General features: G+C 42.5%; 1 protein-coding gene across 1 annotated transcript in view; it reads right to left on the minus strand.

Annotated features, from left to right (window-relative positions):
* Positions 1 to 14,835, minus strand: part of ERBIN (erbb2 interacting protein) — a 321,390-nt gene that overhangs the window by 170,503 nt on the left and 136,052 nt on the right. The window contains exon 3 of the mRNA XM_040340100.1: positions 2,583 to 2,636. The gene's annotated coding sequence lies outside the window, so the exon portion shown is untranslated. The remainder of the gene's footprint in view (positions 1 to 2,582; positions 2,637 to 14,835) is intronic.

Here is a 14,835-nt window from a genome sequence, read left to right on the forward strand (position 1 = left end):
TTAGGTGCGTTCAGAGTATTTCCTGCTCTTCAGCTCTTCTTCAAATACGCCTGTAAATACCTATGAGGGTATGAGCACATAAGCCAACACAGAGGTTCTTTTAAAAATGAGAAAAAACTCCCAAAACACCTGTATAAGTGACATTTGTTATACTCGGTGCACACAAGGCCTTAATGCTGCTCATCTATTTGCCCTGAATAACAGCAATTCTCTTCTGACCCACTGCAAGTTTATTCATATTGTTTTCTTTTTTAAAGTGATTGTAAAGTCTTGTTTATTTTCCCCCCTATAAAATTAACATGTTATATTTACCTCTTCTGTGCAGTTGGTTTTGCACAGAGCAGCCCGGATCCTCCTCTTCTCGGGTCCCTCCTCTGTGCTCCTGGCTATGGGGGCACCCAAGCCTATTCACAGCTCCCTGTGTCCATTCCGCCTGCCCCCCCCCCCTTCTCTCCCCCAATTGCCTCAATGACTTTAACAGCAGTAGGAGCCAATGGCACCGCTGCTGTGTTTCAGCCAACCAGAAGGGAGAGTCTCAGGCGACCAAGACACTCGTGGACCTCGCTGAACAGAGACACATTAGGGGGGCTGCTGCACACAGAAGATAAAAAACCTTCTGCCTTTACAACCCCTTTAAGCTTTCCTTCCTTTATTTTCACCCAGTGTTCCTGCCAGTAAGGCTAGTCATACTTTATAGAATTTTCTTGTACAAAACCATAAAATATGAGGTCAAAACTAAACACTTTCCATTTGTATGCAATCAGGCAGGTGCGTGCACTACATAGTTAAAGGTATAAAGGATACTGAATAAGAAAATTGTATAAAGTATGGCCAGCGAAAGTCTATTGCTTTTCACAAAAACAAGCTGTCCTGCAGATGTTATCAGTTACAGTGATGAGACAAACCATTTACCACTGATAGTGATGCTTACAATGACCAGCTTTTAATTATGCAACACCTTTATCTCAAATGGAAACAAAATGTTTGCTGTAACTAATATTATAACAAAGTGTTAGCTGGAGTTCAGCTTCAACATATTGGTGTATCAAAATTTTCTACTGTATCCAACACTCCCCTCCTCCAGGCTGACAATTTTGCTGTCCAAAAGGTGCCCCCTGTGCTCCTTCATCCCGAGTGGAGGCTCTCTAATACAGGGGGAATGTTACTGACCAGATCAGCAGGTAAAAACAAACAGAGGGGGATGCAGAAAGAAAACTAATACAGCCACCACATCTAATGACTGGTAAGCTGCTATATATTAAATCTTTTGTTTTGGGTTTCATACCACTTTAAAGCGGAGCTCCAGTAATTTTTGTGTTTATTAAAAGTCATCAGCTAATTAATAAACAGCCACGGTCCAGCGATGTGGGCTGACCCCAGCCATTTTCACCCTGTGCCCTCTCTCGAAGGGGGGGGGGCTGAAATCTTTATTATGGGCACCTGGCTGTGACAGTTTACGGCTTCACATGCAGATGCCTGCTGCGCAAGCGGTGCTGCTCTCTGTGACCGGTCCCGAAGTGTTCTGGGACCTGTTATATATGTCCCAGAAGACTTTGGGAGGGGGGAAGAAAAATTTCAGCTTCCGATCGCCTAAGACGACCAGAACAGAAGTGGGAGCAGGTAACTGTCTCAAAAAAAAAAGTAGCCACTCTTGTAGAGGCCGATCTGCTGACAGCCTAAAGATTTGCTGCTGCTCAGGGGCTCTGGACTTTAGTAAAATGTCAGCTTACAACCAGAAGAAACAGAAGCAATTCTGGAGGAAAGTTACAGCAGATACAAATTTTGGTGGCATAATTATTAATGTAGAATGTATGTTCCTTGCTAAAGACCATTATTTGGTATCCAGTTGTTACGGGTGAAGTTCCACTTTAATATGCAGGATATGAGGGCACAAACATTTACAGAGGTTCCAATCATCACTGTTAACTACAGGTCCCTCAGTGCAGCTTCCCAAAGTGCCTGTTGGGGAAAGTACACACTAAGTATTAGGTTGCCAGCAGCTGTCCATCAATTAGCTTGGAGGAGAAAAAAGAGGGGGAGTTGCGTGCGGTTGAGCTGTGTATTTGTATTGACACACAGCATATAGCGCATTGCGTCTCTTCATCTAGGAGCCTGCATGCAATGGTGACCCCCTAGAACCCTGCAAGGGAAAGGAGCCACCCTAAAATTGCTGAAGAGACCAGTTGCATCAGGAGGAAAGAAGAACTTTTGATCATCAAAAGGCAGCATGTATGTCAAGTCTTCACCTTAGCGGATTTAAAAGGCTTTAATAACCCTTTAAGAAAGGTACCTGCATGTCCTGATCACAAGATGAAATCCTTTAAAAATATGCAAGGCTTCAAAAAAAGAGGAACGAGCAAATCGGAGAAGAAGTCATCATGCCATCCTCTCGCACACAGGCACAGCACTGTATATTTGGCAGAATAAAGGGAGGACTGGTGACTGCAAGCTTTGGCTGTGCTCCCTGATGGAACATATTGAACAGTTCCAGCTTCCATGTTGTGCGAGTCAGTCTGAGCACAATATTTCACATAACACAGCAGAGCCAGGCAAAAAGCAGAATATGTTAACCATGCACTTACCTCACAGTTTTTTGCTCCCTGCTGTTTCCTCCCTGAGCTTGCAAAGCCAACATTCTGCGGAGACAAGGAAAGACAGTTGTGTGTTATTGTGAGCATCTGCCGTCAGCTTCGCCCTGCTAAGACTAGAACCGCCTGAGTGTTCAGCAGTGAAGGACGACAACAATGAGCGCAGCTGAGCTGCCTTACAACTTCCGTTTCAGAATTAAAAGGTGCAGTTTTGCAGCTACAGCAACTTTTCATGACCTGGCAGAGGAACGCTCGATGACTTTCAATGGTTCGGAGAGAACATATTACACATCCACACACTTCCAAATACCAGGCCATGGTATACACATCACACTTCATTTTACACACAATAAAACAACAACCTGTTTGAATCACATTGGGGGTGATTTACTAAAACTGGCAAGTGCAAAATCTGGTGCAGCTGTGCATGGTAGCCAATCAGCTTCTAACTTCAGCTTGTTCCATTAAGCTTTGATAATTAGCCCTTGTTTACACTGAACACGGCTTTGAATGAACTCGCAGGATTTCAAAGCCACATTTCATTCTGACTTCGGGGGCGACTTGAAAGACATCTGTGCGGGTTTAATGCACAGATGTCCATTGAAATCGCCCCTGAGGTCCTCAAAAGTAGTGCAGGAACTACTTTTGGAAATCGGTGCGGTGCCACAAAGTCAGGGCCACAAAGTCGGTGTCGCATCGATTGAGACGCTTCTATTGCCGGCAATAGGCTCCCATTTGACATGCATGCGATTTGACCTGCCTATGTGAACAGTGGCTAAAACCTGAAAGCCGATTGGCTACCAAGCACAGCTGAACCCAATTCTGTACTCTCCAGTTTTAGTAAATCAACCCCACTGTGTGAACAAGAGATCTGTAAAAGTTATTACAGAATATAGAGCTACACAATTAATCATTAAAATAAAAGCACAATCTTGATTCAACCCCCTCACGATCTTAATCAGGCATTTCCATGATTCTATGCAAACAGTGCAGAGCCCTCCTCTGCTCAAAGCCGTCAAAGAAAAAAAAAAAGCTGGCAAATGTTTATCAGCATTGGTCAACAGAAGAGATCCAATGTATCCTTCTGTTCTTTGAGACCAAAAGGGATAAACTTCGGTCTGTAAATGAGGTCAGTTAACCACTTAAAGAGTAAAACAGTTTGTAGTGTACATAGATTTGCAAAACAATGGGATAAAGGAATATTCCAGATTTTTTTTTATCTCATGGTTACTGTCTAATTGTGTGAATGCATCTATACAGTACATGTTATGTTAGCTTGCAGAGCTTGGATTAAGTGAATGAGTTTACTAAAATGTCAAGATTGCAGAATATACAGCCTTTTTTTTAAATCATTGATTTTTATCCACCCTGCTGTTGGATTAAATCATTGATTTTTATCCACCCTGCTGTTGGAGAGATTTTCCTTCACTTCCTGCCCGGGAGATGCAACATGAAGTGAAGAAAGTGCTTAGACAGGCTATCATTTATAAATAAAAGTAAGGATCCCAACATGGACCCTTGGGGTACACCACTAACAACCCTAGACTATTCAGAGCATGAATCATTAACCACTACTCTCTGAACACGATTTCTATAGTAAAGGAAAATTGGAACATTCTTGACATGGCACAGTTGACACTTGGAGAGCCTGCATAATGGACCCAGCCGTCGGTCTATAATGGCGATTTTACCTTAGAAGATTTGCTCCCGATACGGTCATGTAAAAACTCCACAGAGTTTTTTTTATCAGTCGTCATGCTCTTTGGCAGATTTAATTTGGTTGATGTGCGATACAGACCTCTGGATACACTGAATCCTTTGTAAGGGGCACAGAAGCCAAGAAGATCTCTGGATTTTGGATATAAATAGGCTTTCCTGAACCTAATAATACGTGCAATAAACGGCATGTAGAGGCCAGTGGTCTGACTTCACTGGAAGGTAAAGAGTGCACTTTTCATACACGTCCATTAGCAGATGAGAGATCTGTAAACACTTCTTGCTCTTCACAATGGTTTCCCTCTTCCTGTACGCAGTCTCTCACACAAAGCTCTCTCCATTCACACACTAGATATGAATTCTCAATTCTGCTTTTTAAAACAGGAAATGACAGCAAAAGGGAACCCAACATTCAGATGGTGACACAGGTTTCATATTTAGCCCTGGTTCACATTGCAGCAATTTGGCATCTCAAATCACATGGCAAATCAGCGGCTATTGTTGGCAATGGCATTGCCCCCAAAGTGTGGACTGACATGAGAATAAGGCTTACCTATAGGTAGTGGAAATATCTCCTAAACATGCACCGTTTAGGAGATATTTCACTTGTAGTCCACCAAAAATCTTTACTGCGCATGCGCGGGGAAGAAACTAAACTTAGTGCTGTTATTTCCCCAACCCCGGCCGTGAATTGCGGCTCCCGTGTGCATTCGCGGGAGTGACGTCACGCGGCTCCGGCGAATCATATCGTCTGAGTCAGCGGCCCGGAAGGAAGAGGAGGCAGAAGATGGACGCTGCCTACGGTGGGGACATCGCTGGATTCTTTTGCAGGTAAGTGACACATAATGGGCTAGTATGCGATGCATACTAGCCCATTATGCTTTTCATTTGCAGGCTGAAGCAGCGGGCTAAAGAGGAAGTAAAACCTATCAGGGTTTACTTCCTCTTTAAAGGGTTTATATGGACAATATTTGGAAAACTTTTTAGGGACAGGTAATCCCTAGATTCATGCAAGAAAGAAACCAGTTTTTTCAAATCCTGCACAATAACCATTTGACCATATGAGGACCTGTCATGCCATATTCCTATTACAAGGGATGTTTACATTCCGGGACTCGGGAGCGCGCTCACAAAGGTAATCCCCAGAAGAGCGCTTCTCCTAGGGGGTCATCTGATGTGGGGAGGAGCCTCCAAGGGACCCCAGAAGTCTCTGTGCAAAACAAGCTGCACAGTGGAGGCAAGTAGGATATGATTGTTTAAAAAAAAAAAAAAAAGCTTTACAAATCACTAAGCTGTAAAACAAAGGTGTGTGGAATCCTAGTTTGCAGCCTCTGGTAATTACAGATGACAGTCATAAAAAAAACGAAGCATTAAAAATGAGTACTACTGTAAAGTTAGTTTACCATGTAGCAAGCACATAAAGCTGTCATCCTGGAGATTATGTTTAATGACCACCAGGAATGATGATGATTTATAAGGCCCAATTTATGTGCACATGGGCTTGCTCATTAACCTATATCTGAAAATGGCTGCAACATCGTAATAAACCAAAAAGGCGTCTGTTCAATAGTTCACATAGTACAAAACCTCTGGGGGGGCGATTGGATGCCATCTTTTTGGTTTTCTCAAGGCCAAAGCAGGTTTATGGTACAAGGAAGTCTAGAGAAAATCTTAGCTGAAGTTCCAAAAAGATAAAAGAATCAGGAATGCTTTATCAAAAATAAGGTTCTCCATCGCCTCAGTCTTAGTATAGCTCAACAAGTAAAGTAAGTTTTCCATCCACTCGTGGTTTCTATGTACTCTCACAGCCAGGGGCGGACTGACAACTCATGGGGTCCCGGGCAACAGAAGATTATGGAGCCCCTGGGCTTACAGATGGCCACCACGCCAGGAGGCAGTGCAGAGTCAGGGCAGCTAAAATCTCAGGATTTTCACATCAAAAGCATATCGGTTTCGGACATATCAGGGACAGATATAAAAAAAACATCGATTTTTACATACTGTCCCTGGTTTTACTGAGCCTGTCAACCCTGATGGAGCCCCCTAGTGGCATGGGACCCTCGGGCAGTGCCTGAGTGACTCAATGGTCAGTCTGCCCCTGCTCACAGCTAATCCTCTAGATATGTTATGCAGGCAAACATACTGCTAAATCCAGCCTTTAATCTGAAGGGCAGAAAATGAATCGGAGCAATACACAAATATAAGCAGTCAGTCAGACGGGTATGACTGACTGCCTGCAGTGTTTTTATAGAGCAGATTTGGCTGCAATAACGTTGTTGGTCAGTTGACTAGAAGGAACCAGTTATGTCTTATTTTCATGGGTTGAACATGCTTGATGCTTACACTGCATCTCATTACAGCCAGGAAGGAAGGAAGGAAGGAAGCAATGCTATAGGCAGCACATTGCATGCAGCATTTCTGAAATTACCTCGTTTGCTTAGAACATACCTCTACATCATTAAACACTATAGAGAGGGAAGATGAGAACAGTTCAGGGCCATTTCATTTTGTGGACAACATAGAAAACCATTATTAACAAAATTGCTAGGGGAGATGCAACTTGCAAGTCCACTTAAAAAGGCAAACCATTCACATTATCAATCTCATTTTACTGCCATGCAAGAAAGTCATGGGTGTAATAAGTCACCATTATACAACTACTGTATTTCAGCACCTACACAAAACACTCCTGTCACACAAATACTGTAGGAACAGACATGGCTGTTCAAAGAATGAAGCAAACATCTTGGAAATACAACATGATCCTCTTTCACAGTAGCTAAAGAAACAGCACAAGGCGTGCCAGTCATGAGATGGAGGTTAGAGGAGCCAACTACTGAAAGAGGTTTCAGCCAAACATGACCATTTACTAGAGCTGCACGATTAATCGTTAAGAAATTTTGATCTTGATTCTACCCCCCACACGATCTTAATCCAGCATTTCCACGATTCATGCTCCCCTGCTCACAGCTGTCAAAAAAAAAAAAGCAGCCGGAAATGTTGATAAACATTGCTCAGCACTGAAAGAGACAGATAAAAAGAAACATTGCATCTTATCTGTCCTTCGGTTTATTCATTTACAGATCAGAGGGATGAACTTTGGTCTGCAAATGAAGTCAGTTTTTTTTTTAATCTCTTGTTTTTTTTTTAATATCAAAAAAAATCTACAACTTACATTTCTTACTTAAATTAAGTCAGTTTAACCGCTTAAGGACCACCCCACATACATATACCTTGGCAGGGCGGCCCTTAAGCGCATTTCTTCTTCCTGGTCTGGGGCACGCGCTAGAACGGAGACCCATTCCTGCTGTGACTGGACACAGTGGGAGCCAATCAGCGGGTACGGCAGACCCGATGTCCGCCAGGAACCAGACGATCATTCGGAGAGAGGTAGAACAGCGGTCTGCCTATGTAAACAATGCAGGCCGCCATTCTGCAGAGGGGAAAATGGAGATCTTGCATGAATCTGTTTTACTTTATTCAAAGCACCCCCCAGTTAGAAAGAACCCCTTAGGGACACATTTAACACTTTAATTGCCTGTTAACCCCTTCCCTGCCAGTGTCATTAGAACAGCGACGGTGCATTTTTTCTCTAGCACTGATCACTGTGTATTGGTGTCACTGATGCCCAAAAAGTGTCATTTAGGGTCAGATGTGTCTGCCGCATTGTCGCAGTCCCGCAAAAAAAATCGCTAATCGCTGCCATTACTAGTAAAAAAAGTCCCTATATTTGTTCCATAGTTTGTAGACACCAACTTTTTCGCGAGCCAATATACGCTTTTTAGGATTTTTGATCCCCCCTATTCTTAGCACGACTCACTCCTAACCCCTCCATTCTGAGCGCAACGCACTTCTGCACCCTGCATTCTGAGTGTAATGCTCTCATGAACCCTGCACTCTCTTGTAATACTTGTTTGCGATCTACGTTTGGGGTTAACAATGTATTATCATCCACAGTATATCACAAAGGCAGTGCGTTTTGATCATGGTGCAGGAAACGCACATGGCACATGCCTTTCTGGCACTGCGTTCTTGTGTGAATCGGTCCTAACAGGACACTGTGCCTGGTGATCTTTGACTTCATCAGTGTTTTTCAAGTAGACACAGGTATTGAGCATAATATGGTCTCATGAAGTAATAGCTCAAATAAAACAGTTTATTTTAAAATGTTGGCACTTATAATGTCCCATAATGAACATTAGTAAAATTGCACCTGTTGCATCTATTGAACAAAGGCATATATTTGTAAAAGTAGAATATTAACTTTCCCTCCCATACCAGAGTGCAGTGAATGCACAGCCAGGTCTTCAATACACTTTTGGATATAACAGCAACCCTGCGTCATTTGGAACACCTCAATAAGGACCCACTGGGGCAAGCAAGAGATGACAATAAGAATGAATGCGTCAGTGCACTGTAGTCCATTTAATTGATCTGCAGAGCAGTGCAAGGAAAAACACTGCCGCACATCTATCAGTATTAAGCCATTAAGTCGATGAACAGCTTCTGCAGATTGACAGTGAGCACAAACACGCCAGAACATGCACCTGGGACTACATTTTATGAACTCTTTTACTCACAGAATATATCATAAGAAAAATAAACCTGTCTCTGAATATAACCTGGCACCCACCCCCCTTGCTGTCCTTTTAGGCTGCATTCACACCGATCGCAGGCAGAAGGGTGGCATTTCCACCCGCTATTTCAAATTGCTGCAAAAAGCAGGACGCATTTCTTAATGGCACTCCAGTCGCGCCATGATTGCTGTGCGGTAAATTGTGCTGCAAGTGCAACGCTTGCTGCAAAAAAAAAAAAAAAAGGAACAAAAGCTTCCTATGGCAATTTTTTTTAAAAAAACACAGGCGGAATCTCAGTCATTCCGCTTGCGATCAGGTGTGAAGGCAGGTCACAGTGGCATTAAAAGCAGGTGCTTGAGAGGCATTAAAAGTGCCCCTCAAACACCTATGCACAAGATACAATAGACAGCACACCCTACTGTTCATATTATCAAAACATGAAGCATAAGTGACGGTTCATACTACAGCGACTTGGGACTTGAGAAATTCCATTGAAGTGAATGAGAGCCGTCTTAATGCACACTACTGAAGTCGCTCCGACTTCAGAAAAGGTTCCTCTACTACTTTAAGGAAACTTGTACCCATTGATTTCAATGGAAGTTGCCGCCAAAGTCAGATCACTGTCTTAACTGAAGCAACTTTACAGGAAAATAAAATAGTTTACTCAGGCAAACCCCTCCCTCCCACAGAGCTGATTATTCTGTGATTGGCCACAACCAAAGTCACCTGTCCTGGAGGCAACTTTAAGTCACATTGTGAGTTGTCCCAAGTCACGTTGAAGTCGCCTTGCCCCTGCGTGAACCGCCACTTAGCGTTGCGTCACTTCAAATTTGAAGCCTCATGTCGAGTCAGGTGTTTGAAGTCTTTCAACACCCCCCATATAAAAGTCTATGGTAACGCATTGCAAACGCACTAGCAGGCAGTTGCGATGTGGTTTTGGGGCATTAAGCTTAGTTAATTTACTGTAATGGAATAAGTATTTGAAGAGCGTTAGGGTGTGTAAAACGGCTCCACAAACGCATCAGGCATTTGGGCTGCATTTTTAACTCAACATTAACGCTTGTAAAATGCCAGTCTAATGCCCATACTAAAACCCAATATTGCGAGTCTAACGCTATAGGAGTGTCTATTAAGCATTATAAGTTTAATCATATGTGAACAAGCCCTAAAAGCTGCACTGGGGAGATCAACAGTTCTGCCATTCCAACTCCTGTATCCGTTTACATGTTAACGCATGTCTTAACTAACATACTTGGTCAATGGGGTTTGACTAAAAACATTTCTTAAAGCAATTTTCTATACTGCAGTTTCCCAGTCCTTAGATGTAGTGGCTGCATTAATATTCAAACAATGTTATCAAGCACAGAAAACACCAGCAATGTAGTGTCTTTGTGACTTTCTGAGATCTGGACAGACAACAGAAACAATCTGAAGTACTGTATACTGCTAATCAAATCAGCCTCCATGGAAAGGAGATTCACAAAGGGCAGACATGTTAGAAGTCCAACCCGGGTGCCAACCAATGCTGTCCTAGATATCGTTTCCTAGTCACCAAGAGGCAGGAAGTTTAAAAAAAGAAAAATTACTGCAGGTGACACATCTAAAGCCGGCCATACACGGGTCAAATACCGAATACAATTTTCTTTCAAAAATCGTAACTAAGAATTTTCATTTGAATTTCGCACCATTAGTGGGCTGCAGCAATAGGGAAATTTGAATGCGACCATCGAATTTGAGTATTTGGACATGTTGGAAATTTTTTGAAAAACAAATTTCTAATTAATGATGGTAAAAAATTGTGCAAGAAATTTAAAAATCTAAAAACAAATGCCTATGAGCAGCGACCTGGAAAGAAAAGAAAATTTCCAGACACAAATTCTTTTGTGTAGCAACATGAGATGAAATTGAAGGCATGGTTTGTTGAATTTTGGTGGCACCATCAGATCACAAAACGCACAAAATTTTAGATTTTTGAAAAACATTAATTTGCAACTATATGCATACATTTGGGAATTTAACATCTACAGAATGGTAACCTATGAAGGTAAAAAAAAAAGGGGTCAAACGCATACAAATAAAATCTAGAAAGGCGACAGAACAATATCGACTAATGAGTGTGTAATATACGGAAGCTCTGAGCAGCAATACTATAATAGGCTGCCTTGCTTTAAATATCAACTAATAGTCTAAAAATGTAAAGCTTTTACAATCCATTCTGTGTGTTCAGAATATTGTACGGTGCAATTACCAGATTACCAAAATAATTACATTGTCAGGAGTGTCAAGAAATTCTCATGCAGGCCAACTACAATTAGCACAGTTTGAGCTGAGCTCCGCTTTCCATCATGCGATGTGTACCAATAAAAGCACTGGCAGTTTAAAAGGATAACTAAACCCATTAACCAAAAAATGATATGTTGCAGCTTACAGTCATTAGATGTGGATGAATTTGTTTCCTTCTTTTTTCAAGCAAAGAACATTTTCCGCAAATACACGTTGATGTCAGAAATGTTATGTCATTTTCACTTCCTGCAAGCTGCAATAATATATTTCTTCCTAGCTATCTTTAGTAAACTACCAATTGCCTGGCCCCCGTGTAATGGAGATAAAGAGATACAGAGAGAGCCTGAAGTCCGCTCTCTGCTGATGTCACATAAATCAGCGAGTCGCTGAGAGCCCAAGATGGCCGCTCCCCACCCCTCCACAGCTCAGCGCTCCAGTGAGCACAAAGGAAGCAGAGCAGGAGATCAGTGACTGACAGTCTACAGCTCTCTGTAACCAAGTGATCGGCAATGTTCGATCACTTGGTTATCAGTGCAGAGGCGCTGGGGGACCGATGCAGCATCCACCTAGGCAAGTATGAATTAAAAAAAAAAAAAAAAAAACATACATCTCTTTTAAAGTAGAAGCTCACCTAACAATAAAATCCCTGAATCTATAGACATCTGCGATCTAACACTAACCTATCTAGAAACATAGAAAAACACAGAGGACGCATAGGCCTAGCGCATTTATCTTCAATACATGTTTTTATTTAATAGAATAGAAGTGAATTTACTCACAAACTAGTACTTGTTTCATAGCATTATCATAAAATCATCTGCTTAAAGTGGAGGTTTACCCGGAAATGTTAATTTTTAACATTAGATTGATGCTCATTTTGTAAAAGGGGAATCCTGTAGTTTTTTTAAAACGAAGCAGTACTTACCGTTATAGAGAGCGATCTTCTCCGCCGCTTCCGGGTATGGGCCGCGGGACTGGGCGTTCCTATTTGATTGACAGTCTTCAGACAGGCTTCCGACGGTCGCATCTATCGCGTCACGAGTTTCCGAAAGAAGCCGAACGTCGGTGCGCAGGTGCCGTATAGAGCCGCACCGACGTTCGGCTTCTTTCGGCTACTCGTGACGCGATGTATGCGACCGTCGGAAGACTGTCAATCAAATAGGAACGCCCAGTCCCGAAGACCATACCTGGAAGCGGCGGAGAAGATCGCTCTCTAAACCGGCAAGTACTGCTTCGTTTTTAAAAAAAACTACCCGATTCCCCTAGACAAAATGAGCATGAATCTAATGTTAAACATTTTTTTTCCGGGTGAACTCCCGCTTTAAAATCAGAGTTCCACCCTAAAAATGAACTATTAACAGCTTGCCTTTAATGTAAAAAAATAAATAAAAAATTTTTTTACTCACTTCTATCTGGCTGTTACCAAGCAGATTTTGTCATCTGCCTAGTTCCTGGTCCTAGGTGGTTCAACTTTCTGTCCTAAGACCCCATTGCCTCCTTGGAAATGATGACACTCAGTTCCCAGGAGTCGCTGGGCATTACTGTGCCAAAAAAAATAAAAATGCCCAGCATGCACCTCTCCCTGAAAACCAAGAAGAAAAAAGAAACTGGGCTTCACATGCCCACACATATGATGGACACGGCCACAACATGAGCTGGAGGATTTGAGGCAAGTGTTTGCAATAGATTCTGGAATGATTGGGGAGCTATTAATATGTTTTAGGGACTATTTAATGTGATTAATTTTAGCTTGAAAAAAATAAAAATTATGCACAGAACCCCACTTTAAATCCATATGCGAACATCCACAACACTTGTAGTCATGTATTGAGGGTTATGCGCTAGGCCTATGCATCCTCTGTGTTCTTCTATGCTTTCAGTTCATTTGGACTCCCCCAGTCTTTGGAAGGCAGCGAGGTGTGCATTATCCACATATACCAACATATCAAGATACAAGTCCAATAACACGTTGGGACTTACCACACAGCGCAGGAGAGTGAACATTTGAAACTAACACATCTAGCCTGTAAAGAAAATAAATCAGTACACAGTGGAACCTCGGATTGCGAGTAACGCGGCTAACGAGCGTTTCGCAATACGAGCACTGTATTTTTTTTTAAATCCTAACTAGATTTGCGAGTGTTGTCTCGCAACACGAGCAGAATTCAAGCCAAAGCGGTGTGCAGTACCGCGTTTGCCCTGAGGAGGGGGGCGCGGGAGCCGAACAGTACAGATCGGCGCCTTTGGGAAATGACTGGAAAGACTTGGAAATACGCTGTTCCCGAGCCTTTCCGAGGTTTGCCAAGGTCAGCCGAGCTGTCCTCCGGCCTTTTCGTGTGTTCCGGAGGATCTCCGGCACCCCCCCCCCCCACCTCTGGCCACATGTGGTATTGCATGCCATTGAAGTCGATGCGGAACAAATTATTTTCGTTTCCATTGACTTCAATGGGAAAACTCGCTTTGATATGCGAGTAATTTGGATTACGAGCATTCTCCTGAAACGGATTATGCTCGTAATCCGAGCTTCCACTGTACATATTTTTTTTTAAGCCAATTCGACCTGATCCCACGCTGAGCTGTCAGGTACAGCTTCACTGTGGAGTCAGGTGCAGAAGCGGCAGCTGGCAACGGAAGCCCCATAGTAACTCTATGGGTGACATCACTCCCCATTCATTTCACAGCCGTTTTCGGCTGTGTCCTCTGCAGAGCTTCCGCCGCTGAAGAGCAGATTGGATCGGCTTCAAAAAAGGTATGTATACGGATTTCTTCTTTACAGGGCTAGATAGGTTAATGGTTAGTGTTTGATCGTGGATGTATGTAGATGCAGGGATTTTAGTGCTAGGGTAGACTTCTACTTTAACTCCGTGAGTGCTGTTTGACCATTTGTTGTACAGAGGTAAATATCTTCCGGCAAGGAGCTGTAAAGCTCTCTGGCTTGGGCACACTATCCACCTTTGGAGGGATATTATGTACGCATATGTGGTTTTCCGCTAATTTATAGTACATATATTTTGACTGGTATTTTACAGACAACTGCAATATTTTTTATTTACTACTGATTTTCAAACTGTGCCAATGCTCAAGCAAGAGCCACTTATGACTAAAAATTCTGCAATAATTGTGCATGTACAAAGTTATAAAGGAAAGCTGAAGTCGCTCTAGTAATGCTAAAGTGATGAGCACTCGATGGCAACATCTCAGCTGCTTGGTCCAAAGCAATTTATTGTACTATATTTAGCCTTCAATTTCAGATATATCTGGCACACAATAGTCCAGATGAAAACCACTTATACGCTAGGATGGAAAAGGAACAAAATTATTTTATAAGCAGCACAGATTACACAGGAATGTTTTTGCGTTACAGATTAAACCAATTTCCTGGGTGAAGCTTTCCATTTCTCTGCCCTCAACCAGGCTGGCCATGTCTACCTCTCATTATATTCTAGCCTCCGTTAGCTCCAGTTCATGACCAGAGCTACTGCATAGGAGCCCATAACACAGATCTGTAAATATAAAGATGAGGAGGAACAAATACAAGAAATATAAAACTGAGGGTCATAGAGTAAAACAATTTGACATTATAACCCTCCAAGGGGACTGGGCAGGATAGAAAGATGCAAGCAGCCAACCATTATGGACTGGTTTTTACAGTGCAGGCTCCAAGACGTCAT

This window comes from Rana temporaria, chromosome 1 (genome assembly GCF_905171775.1).
Source record: "Rana temporaria chromosome 1, aRanTem1.1, whole genome shotgun sequence".
Classification (NCBI taxonomy): Eukaryota; Metazoa; Chordata; class Amphibia; order Anura; family Ranidae; genus Rana; species Rana temporaria.